Raw genomic sequence first — 15,664 nt, forward strand, 5'->3', positions numbered from 1 at the left:
GTATTCACTCACTTAAAGACTGAGTTGGTCAATGCCAGCATGGACCGCAATAAGTTGGTGTAGTGAACGTACTATTAGCAAAGCCATCACCTTCAAGAGAAGGCAGCGTATTTACTGACAGTATTTTCTAATAGTTCAATTCTGATTCCTGTCAGGTGATCAATATACCAAACTTTTCTAATATTATATATATATATATATATATATATATATATATATATATATATATATATATATATATATATATATATATATATATATGAATGCTATACACATACACACACACACACACGCACACACACACACACACACACACATATATATATATATATATATATATATATATATATATATATATATATATATATATATATTATATATATATATATATATATATATATATACATATATATATACATATATATATATATATATATATATATATATATATATATATATATATATATACTATATGATTTCTACCTTTGTGAGCAACGAACATAAAAAGGGCTTACGATGGTAGAAGGACCATCAAGAACACTGGAATCATCTCCTTGACAAGGAGCCTAGAAATCAAAGTCAGTATATGTGTTTGACCATTCCAAGGTTAGGATGTGGAGTATTATACTCGACAGTTATAATGTGAACTAAAAATCATCATTTATAAATAAAATAAAAAAATAAAAATAAAAAAATTGAAAATAGAGTCCATTTACAGTTGGTTTTTAGGTTTGGGTGTCTGCGACAACGTTGAAGGTCTCCCAAAATTCTCCTTTCGTTTCAACGCTTTAATGAAGCTTTTTAAACACTCACATCGTCCTCTCGTTTAGCCTTTATAACATGTATTGAATGTACAACGAGAAACACACACACACACACATACAATAATTAAACTATTATATATCACTGATAAACAAACCAGTCCTGGACCTGTATGTACATTTCGACGTAGGCTAAAGCTGCAAAGTTATCTTTGGATTGAAAGATGCAGATAATGGTAGCTACTTACTGAAGGCATAAATTGATTTCAGCCTCTGCCACAGAGCTGGTTTCTGATCATCTCTGTCGAGTGTTAGAATCTCTCCGGCATTCACAGAAGAGCAGTAGGTATGAGCATCTGAGTAGTTGAGATTGACGTACTGAGCCATAACGCACCCGAACTCGGTCAAGTGGAAGGGAGGAACACACTTCGGCGTCTCTGGCGGGTGGGATTAGATCAACAGGAAAGTTACTACAAACTCATACTTGAACAAGGCATCAAGAATCTATATGTGAACACAGCTATTTCTTCAATAATGGACGAGAAATGAGCATCATTTTGCTTTTCTAAATAAACAGGTGTACTTGCATATTTGAATGTATATTGATGCACAAATCAATAGTATTCTCATTTGTAACGCTGCCTATAATACACAAACAAAGCTCTGCCACAATCTCTAATGTCCTTATCTAAAGTTTGGTTACAGAAGATGACGTGATAATAAATTACTAATATGGACGGAAATGACATATCATCCACGCTGAGAAGGTCTCGTAATGCCCAAAATTAGGAATAGAGACCGCAAGAAAAGATGCCCAGGGTATCTCAGTGTCAATTTTAGTCGCATTTCCACTGAATGGAAGAAAACTAGTAATAGTTGATGTATCCGCTAAAGCACAGGATGGACTGACGGGTGTTGGTTCATTGTGAACCCCTGGTTTTCCAGAACCAATATTTCTAAGAGCTTCAGCCTCTCTGGAACTGGACATATTGGTTCCATCTACGTACTTTCATGGAGGCAGTATTGGGTGACTGCTGGACGACCTTTCGAGTTGACCTTTTGGACTCAAATGATCACCTCACTTTTTAAGGCATTCTGAATCCTTCCACTGAACTGGAAAGCGCCACTGAGATCGAATTCATTTAGGGGATCCTCACAAACGAAGACTGAACCTCTTGGGGTGGGCGGGGGGGCGGGGGGGGTTGGGCGAGGGAATCTACCATAGTCCACTGGAGTTGCCAGTGGCTGAATTTTGTTTCGTTGAAGACGCTCTGTCGCCTTCCTTACTCGTAAGAACGTTACATACTTACTTTTATTCACAAGCGTTAGTGCGGCAGTATTTGATACCAGCTGATAATAAAAAGCTGGGAATGTTGCCGCTAGATGGCAGTCGAAAGTACCTTCGGGACAAGTAGCAAATTGTTAGTACGGCCATGTTATTGAAAATGAGATGAAAAATTATATATATATATATATATATATATATATATATATATATATATATATACATATATATATATATATATATATATATATATATATATGTAATATATATGCATATACATGAATGCAATGTCGTTCATTCTCCTCTTTTTTTTTTTTTTATTTTTTTTTTGTTAAATCAGTAATTTTCACTGAATGCTGATGGGTATACTATTGTCAAGAAATCAGACTGTTCGATGTGAAGTTTCTCCTTTACAAGAATACGTTTATGATGCAAAGTATTGGATTCAGTTGAAATTTTAATCATCAGTGGAAAGTTGACTTACCGTTTTCCTTTATGTGTATTGTAACAGCTTCGCACGGCAGAGCTGTGCTGCACAGGTTTCTACACATACCTGGAAGTTCAAGGAAAATGGAATTGCTTTAATAATGCGCTTTCTCACTGGTTCTTGATGAATACTGTAAAGGCGGTGTAGACCTGATACAGAGCATTTCATTTAACGTAATTTTTCCTAAATGTTTCTTACATGTTGGCAATGGATACACGAATAAAAATATTTCCTTAATAATAATTTCATTTTCTTACTTATGACAGTATAGATAAGTGATAGATCTGCCAAGTATAACTCTCTCTCTCAGTGCCATTTTGCTTGGGTGAGATGCTTACCGCGCACAGTGATTAATCAACAGATATCACGTGTTTAATATTCGTCTAGAAATTTATAAATATCTAGAAGTTTTCATGAACTGTCGGTGATAAGATTAGTGTGAAAATAGTAGTATAAAGCGTCTACTAAGTTAGTTTATCAAGTGAAATACTGTAAATCAGATCAATATGGCAGTAAGTTCCAACTGTGGAAAAAAATGGCGAAATTTAGCGTGTTTAGCAGATTCGCAATATGATGAGGTAGCAGGAAGGGAGCTGGCATTTCTCATCTATGAGATCAACAACAGCCCTAACCAAAAAAGATACAAAAGAAAGCATTCATAGATATATCAGAACGATATGATCCTTCCATCTGGAACAAATCACAGAAACATCTTGAAAATAATTGAAGAAGTTCCAAATAAAATCCAAGTGGTCAAGAGACTCATAAAGAAAAATTTACATTAATCAACATATTCCCGACAAAGAAAATGAGTAAGGTGAACATTGTGAATATCCTAATTGATGCAATAGGAAAAAGAATGCCAAAAGCATGCAAACTGTGCAAGGTGGGATATAGCATAGTTAATCCACAAAACCTGATCAGAAAATGTTCTGCATGCAACATTCTGACGCATCCACAATGTGCTGAAGTAATGCAAGATATGAGAAAAGATACCGGAATATTTTGCTCAACACGTCTATCATGGATAGACTGAATGTACAAATAGTTGAGGATGAAGAAGAAGAGGAAGAGGAAGAAGAAGAAGAGGAAAACAGTTGAGAAGTAAACAAAACTGAAATGACAGAAATAAAAAGGAAACAAAGAACAAGATAAAAGTATGGATGCAGAGATACTCATTGATACTACATATGAGGCAATCAAGCAGCATACATACGAAGAAATAAATTACGACATGACAACACAAAAGAAAATCCCGAAGAGGCTCTACCCAGATCTCCACAATGATGGGAAAGAGGAAAAAATATAGGCAAGAAAGACAAGGTCTGCAACCTTTTGAAAAGAGGGAATTGCAGATTCGGAGAAAGAGTTACTACAAACATCCTAAGGTATGTCACAACTATGAAATATATGGTAAATGTGCATACCTAGACGGCAATGAGGATGATTGCAGAGATCTACATCTAAAAATATGCAAAAACCTAAAAGAAGGAAAAGGATGTAAGTTCGACAAAAAAATGTAAATATATGCACCCTGTAGCCATGAATCAAAATCAAATAAATAATCAATCAAATAATAAAATCCAAAATAAGAAAGAAACAAATAAAGAGAGGAACAAAGAATATCAGGTGAAAGAAAAAAAAAGCCATCACCGCAATATGCAGTATCAGCAAAATATTTCCAAGCATCAGCTCCAAGATACAACTCAAGAGATAAGAACTTTATTTATGATGCAAGAGGATATTGCAGATACAGAGAAAATTGCAGATTCAGACACAAAATTAATAATTATGATGAAGGAAGATCAAATATTATGGAAAAGTTGAATTTTTTAATGTCAGAATTTTTCTGGAAAGGTGAAGAAAAGAACCCAACATACCAGAAACAGGAAAGAGACATGGGAAAAATCCTTATCATTACCCATATTAAATGAAGGAGAAAACACGCAAACCATCATAGTGATGAATGCGCAGGGTTTAGTTACGAGTAACTCAAAAAGAAAAATAGAGTACTTAAAAGAATTAACCCAAATTGAAAAAAAAATTGATATAATGAATATAAAAGAAACTGGTATTCCCAGAGACTGGGAATGACGATCAAATAAAAGGGTTCCAAACTTATAGATCAGATAGAAAAAAATAGGAATCAAGGGGGAACCGCAATATATGGGAAAGACAAAAAACAAGGAAAAATATATGAGAAATATAGTAACTCAGAATGTGAACTAATAGCGGTAGAATTTGAATCTGAAAAATTAATGAACATAGTAATATATAGACCCCCTAATACTAAAGAGTTTGACATAATAATAGAAAAATTGGATGATATATGTAGAAATCACAAGTACGGGACTATTCTCCTATCTGGAGACTTTAACTCTCCTTTCGTAAACTGGAAAGAACGAATAGGAGATTGTGGTTGTATTTATACATATAAAAAAGAGAGTAATAGTAGTGCAGAAGATAAGAGGCAATTCGAAAAGCTATTGGATATGCTACTAGAATACAACATTCAACAAATAAATCACCTGCCAACAAGAAAGGAAAATACTTTAGAACTAGTATTTGTGAACGAGGTGAATTATGTTAAAGAAATAATAGTTTATAATGCGAGTATTTCAGACCATAATGTCATAGAATTAACAGTCCATTCCAAAGCAAGTGAAAACAGAGATAAGCAAGAAATGAAAAAGTGGGAAGGATATGGAAAATACAACTTCTTCAGTAAAAATATAAAATGGTCAGAAATAAATGAAGAATTAAACAAAGATTGGGATAACATTTTCGTAAGTGATGACATAAGGGTAAATACGGAGATATTATATAAAATATTAGAGAAAATAGTGGATAAATATACACCGAAGAAGAAAAGTAAACATCAGTCATGCATACCAAGAGACAGAAGGATCTTGTTCCAGAAAATCAGAAAGTGGAAAAAAGGTCTTGAAAAAGAAAAAATGCATGGAAAGTTATAGAACTAAAAAGTAAGATAGAAAATGCAGAACAAAAGATTATACAATCAAAAGAAAATGAAAAATGGGACTTGGAAGAAAAAACCCTAGTAAATATCAAGCAAAACCCCAAATTATTATACTCGTACGCAAAAAAGATGAATAAAAGAAGAATAGAAATAGACCTCTAAGAATTGAAGGGAGATTTACAAATGAAAAAAAGGAAATATGCAACATATTGGCAGAACGATATAAGAGATAATTCACCCCTAAAATTGATAATGAAGATAATGATATAGAAGTAAGGGACGAAAATAGTGAATATTTAGCTGACTAGAATATTAATGAAGCTGATATTGTGCAAACTATTAATGAAATTAAAAATGGAGCTGCTGCAGGTCCTGACGGTGTCCCTGCTATTTTGTTAAAGAAAGTAGTTAATTCTATTGCAAAGCCACTTGCAATATTATTAAGACAAAGTGTAGATACAGGCAAGATTTATGATGAGCATAAATTAGGTATATATTACCCCAACTTTCAAAAGTGGATCAAGACTAGAGGCAAGTAATTATAGGCCTGTGAGTCTAACTCACATATTATGAAAGTGTATTGAAAAGGGTAATGGAAAAAAATATTATGAAACATTTAATAAAAAATAATTTGTTTGATATAGGAAACAACATGGTTTCATAATACCCGGAAAAAGTACACAAACCCAACTGTTAGTCCACCATGAGAACTATTCAAAAAATATGAAAAGAGAAAATGAAACAGATGTGGTTTATCTAGACTTTGCAAAAGCTTTTGACAAGGTAGACCATAATATATTAGCGAATAAAATGAGAAAAAACTAATATAGTAGATTAAGTAGGAAGATGGTTAAAAGAATTTTTACACAACAGAAAACAGATAGTTATTGCAAACGATGAGAAATCGGATGAAGCTAAGGTAATATCCGGTGTGCCACAAGGTACGGTGCTAGCTGCATTACTGTTTGTTATTATGATTGCAGACATAGACAGTAATGTAAGGATTCGGTAGTGAGTAGTTTCGCCGATGACACAAAGAATAAGTAGAGAAATTACTTGTGATGAAGATAGGAACGGGCTACAGAGACCTTAACAAAGTATATGGGTTTGGGCAGAGGTAAATAGGATGGTATTTAATCTGATAAATTTGAATCAATAAATTATGGAGACAGAGAAGGAAAGCTATATGCATATAGGGGACCAATAATAGAACAAATAAGGAAGCAGTTAAAGACCTTGGTGTGATGATGAATAGGAAAATTGTTATGCAATGATCAAATAGCAATTCTGTTGGCAAAATGTAAAGCAAAAATGGGAATGTTGTTACGGCACTTCAAAATAAGAAAAGCTGTACACAAGATTATGCTTTTTAAAACATAGTTCGTAGACCACTGAATATTGCAATATGATATGGTACCCACATTATCAAAAGGATATTGCACAAATAGAGAGCGTACAAAGGTCCTTTACAGCTAGAATAGAAGAAGTAATGGACCTTGACTACTGGGAAAGACTACAATCCTTAAAATTATATAGTCTAGAAAGGAGAAGAGAACGCTACATGATAATTCAGGCATGGAAACAGATAGAAGGAATAGCCGAAAACATCATGGAGCTAAAAATATCAGAAAGAGCAAGTAGAGGTAAATTAATAGTGCCCAAAACTATACCAGGAAAAATAAGGAAAGCACACAGGACATTTATCCACTACGTACCAGCATCGATAATACAGCATCTATTCAATGCGTTGCCAGCTCATCTGAGGAATATAACAGGAGTGAGTGTAGATGGTGTTTAAGAATAAGCTCGACAAATATCTAAGCTGCATCCCAGACCATCCAAGATTGGAAGATGCAAAATATACCGGAAGATGTACTAGCAACTCTCTGGTAGACATTAGAGGTGCCTCAAACTGAGGGACCTTGGGCAACCCGAACAAGATGTAAGGTCTGTAAGGTAAGGTCTCTCTCTCTCTCTCTCTCTCTCTCTCTCTCTGTTATTCATAAATATGAGTTGCTATTGGTTATGGATTGACAATCTTTCGTAACGGATGTTATAAGTAATCTAAATAATAGAATAAAACCCGCGTTCTATGTCCTGCTAAGGGTCAAGACTTTATATTTGGAAGTTCCTGACAAATTCTCTAAACGGAAAGTGGCCGAAAACTCCGCCGATAGAATTCTGCAACTCACACATGGCGCTGACGTTGGCAATGATGCGCGTGACGTCTTTTGCTGGAACGGCAAGATTAGGAATCAGACGATAGTGGATTCCTCCGAGGACCGTTGACGTCAGTTCCAGGAGGAACATCATCACGTCGACCTGACGTAATCCTCTCAAGATGGGGCTCATTGCTCCTGGACGTGACCTGCCTTTGAACGGAAGATGATATTGTCGATCATATTCAAACAAATTCTATCTAATGAGACAATTTTTTAAAAACATTAATGCTCCGTTTCAATTATAGGATGAAAAGGGACTATAATAGTGCCACTGTATTAATTGCAGGGTATTATATGCTGTTGGGTCAGTCAAAAGTAACATTGCACAAGAGAAACAGATGCCGCTGTTAAGAGCACATTTGTTATGATAAGTGGGGCTATTTTAAAAAACAATTACAGTTAATGTTTAAAGTAATAGTACAATTATTACCTAGTGTTTTAAAAAAAAAGCCTAGTTAATAAAAATCAATTGTAATTTGTAAATATTGAAGGTATTTATTTTTGTAATATTTTGTAACATCCTACTTATGTAAGTGATATGTAATATTTTTCTAATAAAATATAGAAAAAAAATGCTGGGAGATTAAAACATTTTATTGGGAACTCATTTTTTGTGGCAGTGATAAGATATAAATCGAGCGAAAACTATCAGGCGTCACCCTACAGACCTACGTTGAAATTAGGTAGGGAAATCGTAGTTAAAATTCTTAGGTGAAATCGACAAATTGCAGCCTGCGCCGAGCCACAATTTCCATCAGATGCCTACACCTTTTGACCTACATAGTAGTACGTTAATTAAGGACAAGGTTTTCGAACGCAGGGACATAGTTCTGGTAATTTCAAACCACCCACGAATGACTCCAGATGACTCCAGCAAAAACATACATCGTCATTTAAATATTTTTTCAAAGATTTTCAGGGACGCAGAATCCTTACGCTGTTACTGCATCATCTCCAAAAGCTAAGTACATTTTAACTTTCTTCCAGCATACTGCAAGAAGTTTGTTGTGGAATCCATTCTACCTTATCATTATTAACACTTTATTAATAAGGAGTCTACAAATGTTATAGCTGAAGAGCAGGTAAATGTCTAGAAAAGTAAGGTAGAAAAAAGTTAGTAACAATCTCATATCTCAATTATTATTATTATTATTATTATTATTATTATTATTATTATTATTATTATTATTATTGTCATTTCTCTTCGCAACTGGGTCATGAAGCTGTAAAAGGGCGATGGAGTTATTTTTAAACAACTGTTTGTTTTCATATGCTTATCTTGTCGTCTTCTGCAGTACGGTAACGTTACATTTTCATGCTTTATCTTTAAATAAGGTTCTTTCTCATCTCCTACATATTTTTGATGCATGTATAGATCCTGTAATGCTGTTTTATGGACATACTATTGTCATAATCTGTGTCCGCCATGCTATCACGTTGCCAGTTATTTACAGAGACTCGGGTTTGCTGTTCAACAATGGGGTCCAGAAATCTATGTTATGAGTATTCGTGTTGAAGTTTCAATCTCGACGTACAGTTATTGGTATTTATATTACTTATGCTGTAATTTTCGTGTTGTTGTTTGTGTCATTATCAATCATAACCTTTATCTTGTATCAAGCGAAGTTGTTTAGCAAAAAGAAAAACCTTTACACTGCCAGGAGGGAGTAGAATTGATATTTATATTAGGTTAGCCTTAACCTTGAACTTAACCTTTCGAACTTACCTCGTAGGCTCACAAACAATCACAAAGCACAGTTTATCAAGCACTGGACGCAGGAGAGAAGAGCAGGCACGGTCTTACCGTCTCCACGACTAAGCGCTACTCCTCAGCCCTAATCTGTCACTGGTTCAGCCACAAAAGAATAATTGATTAATGCGTAGTGTGACAGTCGTCTTGCATTACTCAAAAAAAATATAAGCTTTAGTCCGTTTCATGCAAGCAGTGCTCATTAATTGAATGGGGCAGGTAGCAAAATGTAAGTTATCGGGTGGTAGAATTTGTGAAAGGTTCTGCAGCAAAATGTAAGTTATCGGGTGGTAGAATTTGAAAGGTTCTGCAGCAAAATGTAAGTTATCGGGTGTAGAATTTGTGAAAGGTTTCTGCATGAAGACCATCGCATCCTGGCGATTTATTGTTAGGAAGGTTGTTTATGGCATCGCGTAATACGACCTGGGAAATGAAATTTAGTGTTATCAGTATGGCGGTCATCTTACATCCCTTCAGAGAAGTCTTGATCGTTTATGCAATTCAGGATATAGTGGTGTAATGATCGCCCCACATTCTTGCCATAGCCTCGTCACCGACGGTTTTCCCCCCCCCCCCCCCTCCCCCCCCCCCCCCCCCCCCCCCCCCTAGCTTTGTGATCAACGTTTCAGTTTTGGGATTTATGGACTGAATGTCCTTCCAAAGACATTGCATCAGCTCTTAGTTGCATTTCGTTTATTCTCCTGTACTTAAAAACGAAGTTTGAACTGCCCTCTCGCCTGTCTCATTAGCAATGCAATGTGTCCCTCCCTGAGGCTACCATTTTGCCTCCACATTAAAAACATTTCTCGTGATTATGTAAGAGATCTTTAACCAAGTCATTTCAGAATCTCATCAAAATCGGTAGAGAATTATGGTTTAGTATGGCGTTCATACAAACACACACACACAAACAAACTAACAGACATTTTCTAATTCATGCATATAGTACTGATCGCCACTATGAATAGTGTCTATATATGTGTGTGTGTGTGTGTGTGTACCGTATACATATACACGCCTCTAAACGTCGAGATAAAGAAATGTCACGAACATGATGGGTCGTGTCTTACCCAAAGGTGCAACATTCTTCATGGCACAGGCAACCGAAAATTCCCACGGTAGCCTCAGTCAAGCCCTGTTGCATGAACGCACGATTTATTAATAAAAATGGTAGCGTGCACGTTGACTGTACTCCAGATTAACTTCGAAGTGTCTACGTGGGTGGCGTGGGACCTGCTTCTGAAAACTGTTTAAGTTCCTTCCAAATGTAGTTAATGTGGGCTTTTGCTTTCTGCACCGAGGAAATCAATAAACGCAGTGAGAGTTTGATATTCCTAGGTGTTTTCAGAGATTTATTTTATGCAGTTATTGCCGTTAGGGTAAAACAGTTATGCTCAATGAGACCTCCCGCTCAAGTAATGATGATGATAACAGACGAGTGGTAATACAACGTCTAGGCCTTCACTCATAATATAGAATATGTTCTGAGTCACTGCCAACCAAGGAGGAGATAAGCAAGTAGGCCTATGTCGCATTTTACGATCGTGACATTTCAACGTATTTCCTGTATACATGATTGGCTGAAAAGGGAAGGAAGTAAATACATGATTATAGATAATTACTATTGTGAATTGTATTGTGTAATAATTACGCTTTACATTAGGCTTAGATACGCAAGTATTTTGATCAAAGCATCGAAATAAATAAATTTTGCTCATTAGTGGATGCATCAGACGTGAAAAAACCCTTAAATGGTAATTGGTATGTCTCCTTTTATCTAAATTTTATTATACTTGAATAGCGTATGCAAATTTCTACTATTTAACCTCTCTCTCTCTCTCTCTCTCTCTCTCTCTCTCTCTCTCTCTCTCTCTATATATATATATATATATATATATATATATATATATATATATATATATATATATATATATATATATATATATATATATATATATATATATATATATATATATATATATATATATATATATATATATATATATATATATATATATATATATATATATATATATATATATATATATATATACATATACTATATATATAATATATATATATATATATATATATATATATGTAAGTGTTTACATAATAAAAATAATGGAATGTTAGTCCCAATATATATAAAAGATTGCTTGCAGGAATGTGATCAGACTAGAGACGCTAAAGATGACGTATACAATAAGTATGTAGGCTAAGATAACATGCCGTCACCTGTAGTCATTCAATTGTTTATAAACATTAGTCCAAGCTCCCTGCTTGAGACAACTACCCCGACCTATGATTCAAACGGCCTACGTGATATGTAGCGTGTCTCATTTGATTGTGTGTTCGTATGAAACTATGTCATTTGTATGTATGTTCATATGTTCGAACTACTGTCTGTTCCTTCATAACTTGTAACAGAGATGGTTAGACAGGAGAACAGAGTTAGCTATCGTCATTAGAAGACCTGTACCTCTTTACCTAAGCTTTATCATGTAGAGGAATAGGATTAGCCATCATCATTGGCAGAAGCGATCAAGCTATCGTTATTAGAAGACTTGTACAATCATATCTGATCTTCACCATGTAAAAACTTCAGAAGAATACATATAGTTTTATATTTCGTGTTTTCTACAAGAACCTCCTCACCATGAGTTTTAACACATCGTCGTAATAACAAACAAGATAATACCGACTTCGTAAATGATCTACAAACCCCCAGACACTCCATTGAAGATGGAAGTGCAATACCAACCGACTTAGCGTAAGATTATCGCTAGTCTAACATTACCTCATAGGGCGCCTTATCATACAAGGTACAAGCCCTAATATTGGTGGCCAGCGTACCAGAAGAACTCTACAACGTCCTACGAAGAAAAACCAGAATAATAAATCATGTATCATAAGAAGTCAACGACGACGGAAGCAGCAGATTCTTCAAGCAACATAGTATCATCGTTAGTGAGCGACTTCAGAAAACAACAAGAACTCTTTAACGACGACGAAAGCAAGAGATTCTTCAACCAACTTAGTATCATCGGTTAGTGAATAACTTCAAGAAACAAAACCGACGTGTCCTTTTTCCTACGACAACGCAAGCTTCGTCTCTCATTAGAATCATTCAAGAAAACATCGTTAGTGAGCGTTTCCGGCACTCCAAGAAACAAACGAACGCGTCTGCAGCATCGGATCTTTCAAGGGCTCGAATCATCGAAACAACAACGCGCACGGGGAAACTGAAGCCAAACCAGGTCGTCCGCTAAATAGAGAAGGAGGACCAAGGCCGTGTGTCGTATCGGAACACCGTGACTCCCACAAAAGCAAGCTAAGTACAATTTTTTGTTTTTTATTCATTTGGAGTAACTTTGAGTGTTTCCTTTGTAGGTCGAATTTCGTTATTCCTGTGGCTGAAAGTTACGAGACATTCTTTAATCTTATTTACAGAAATTATCTACATCATTGAGATATTGCTACTGCGAGTTTTTATCTTTGAGTGTCTGTTTCCAGAAGTTCTACTGAAATATCATAATCATATACTATGTTAATTTTATCATATTGGGTGATTATTAATCCCTTACGTAACAAATCATATTAAACAGTGAATATGCGTTTACGCAGTGGACGTCTGTATTTATACAGATGCATGGATAGGGTCGTTAAGCACCGTAGTGATTAGAAAACACACAAAAACAAGTGGAACACCCGTTACAAATCTAGATAAATTAGAGGTAACACTATTTCGGGTCATGACAATAAATGCTCCTTTGCAAAGTCCCGATCGCAGTTTTAGCCTTGAGTTTATGAGTTATATAAAATATCGAACCTCAATGACTCAACTTAACTTTTAAAATATGGCTGGATTGCAAGGAATAACATGTCTGTAAAAAACTTTCATCAGGCTAAATGCGCTGACCAGGATCCCTCACTATTTCAAATTTTAGCAAAGAATGAAGTACAAACAGTTAATATTGAATGCAGTAGTGATAACTTGTCTTATTAGTAATCGCTCAGTTCCTAATAGTTCGTCATTCATTGCTTTATACGTAACCAGCAACATAATGCTAAAAAACACACAATACGTTGCCGATGGTAATAAAGAGAAGGATCTTAATTATTACAAAAAAAAAAAAAAAAAAAAAAAAAATAGAAACAGTAGCCCGTTCAGAATCAAACAAGCAAACTCGGTGACTGTGTCACCTAGTCAAGCGGTCAAGGTCAGTCAAAAACTGCCGAAGTGTTCAAAGCATAGCAAATTCCATACAATAAGCGACTCTAGCAGAGTGGGGAAAAGCGATGTTGGTTCATACATACCGATATCTTTTTGAATTAAAAAGGATTTTTCCTATGAAACACACGACCGTATAAAGTAATCAGAGCAGGTTTTCGTTTTTTTTAATACGTAAGTTATTATAAGTAGTGGTGGATAAAGCCCAACTGTACGCGCCGTAAAAATTAGAATATCTTGTTTTATTTCTTTAGTAAACGTAATATCCTGTATTTACGGACTCACTGTCTGTTGTTCGAACTTCCCTAATGAGAAGTCCGGATAAGCGAGCGCTTACAGATACCTCTATAGTTATAAAAAACATTGATCTGTATCTAGCGTAATTGTAAGATTCATCTAGGGGTATACAAAATATTATCTTACATCCTGCAAAATAAGGCGTGTTTATCAAAGGAAGTCCTATAAACCTTCAAACATATTAAAATCCGTTTGAACAAAAATGAGACAGTTAATCAAATAATAACTTATATAAAGGAACTATACATTTGTCTCATAATTCGTAACATTTGTTTCAAAATGACCCAACAGAATTCTCCACAACCGCAGTCGCACTTTGCACGCAAAATCTCGAGAAGCATGCACCCTCGAATGTCTCAGTGCGTGTAAAAAGACTTTGCTGGGAAATGAAATTTTAATCCTTCCCGACACTCTGAAATATAACGATTTCCGCGAACAAAGCCCTAAAAGTATATATATCGTGGATACGGAAGGAAGTTATAAATATCGCATTTTTTATTGTTGCTAATTTTTTAATCACGCCCAACCAGTCGTGGATGAATCTCTCTGATAATCTATCTAAAGTAATATCCGTAAAGTCATTCAAGCAGAGGTGATTCAGCAGAATTTTTTTTTATCTTCTACCTGAATACCAGGAAGTTTCTCCACTAGCGAGTGATCTCTGGGAGAAAAACGGATGTCATTGAAAACAAAATACGGTCTAAGGACAAACATAAAGCTATATACGTACCTTCGCATAGACTCTCAATGAAATTTCAAAATAGAGATAAATGACGAAGTTGAAAAATGTTAGTAATAGGAGTCATTAGGAAATCATATAAGCCCATATAATTTTTCCCTCAAACGTCATGCCATAAAAGATCGGACTTGGCGTATCTGCGTAGATTTCTGTTGCTTAAACAAGGAAACGACTCCCGATAGTTTCCAGTGCCATGTACCGACGACATCTTATCTCTGTTAGGTTAGAATAAATTTTTTTCACCAACTTGGACTTACTTAAATGCTTTTACCAGATACCATTACCTAAGTGATTGTACCTCATACACCGTTTTCAGCACACTCAGGGGACATTATCAATTTTTACGTATGCCTCCGGCTTACGTTGCGCCCCAATTATAATATAGTGTTTGGAGACTTTTAAGGGATACCCTACATGCTTATATGGTTGATCTTGTAATCTTTTCTAATACCTTAGAAGTACATTCACATAAAGTAGAGCTAGTGCTACAGAGACAAAGACAAATAATCTCAGAGTAAAATATCTAAATGTGAGTTTTTTTAAAAAACCGAACATGTTTATCTAGGTTTTATGTGTCTAGTCAAGGTCTTAAAGTAGTCCATGGTAAGGTGTCGGCTATTCATAACTTTCCGTACCTATTAACGTAAAATTAGGGGGATACAGCACTTTTGCGCTTTCTTTAGTGGGTATTACAATCGTATGCAAATATGTAACTCTTCAATCATGACAGCTCCTTTAACAGATCTTACGAAGAAGAGCGTAGATTTATTATGGTCTAAAAAGCATAAACAGGCGTTCGATATCTTAAAAGCGGAATAATGCAGCTCACCTAACTTAAAAAATCCCTGATTTAAATAAGGAATTTTTTTTTTATTGCAACAGACGCCTCAGACCAAGGGGTAAGAGGGA

The sequence above is a fragment of the Macrobrachium nipponense genome, chromosome 31 (assembly GCF_015104395.2).
Source record: "Macrobrachium nipponense isolate FS-2020 chromosome 31, ASM1510439v2, whole genome shotgun sequence".
NCBI classification, from domain to species: Eukaryota; Metazoa; Arthropoda; class Malacostraca; order Decapoda; family Palaemonidae; genus Macrobrachium; species Macrobrachium nipponense.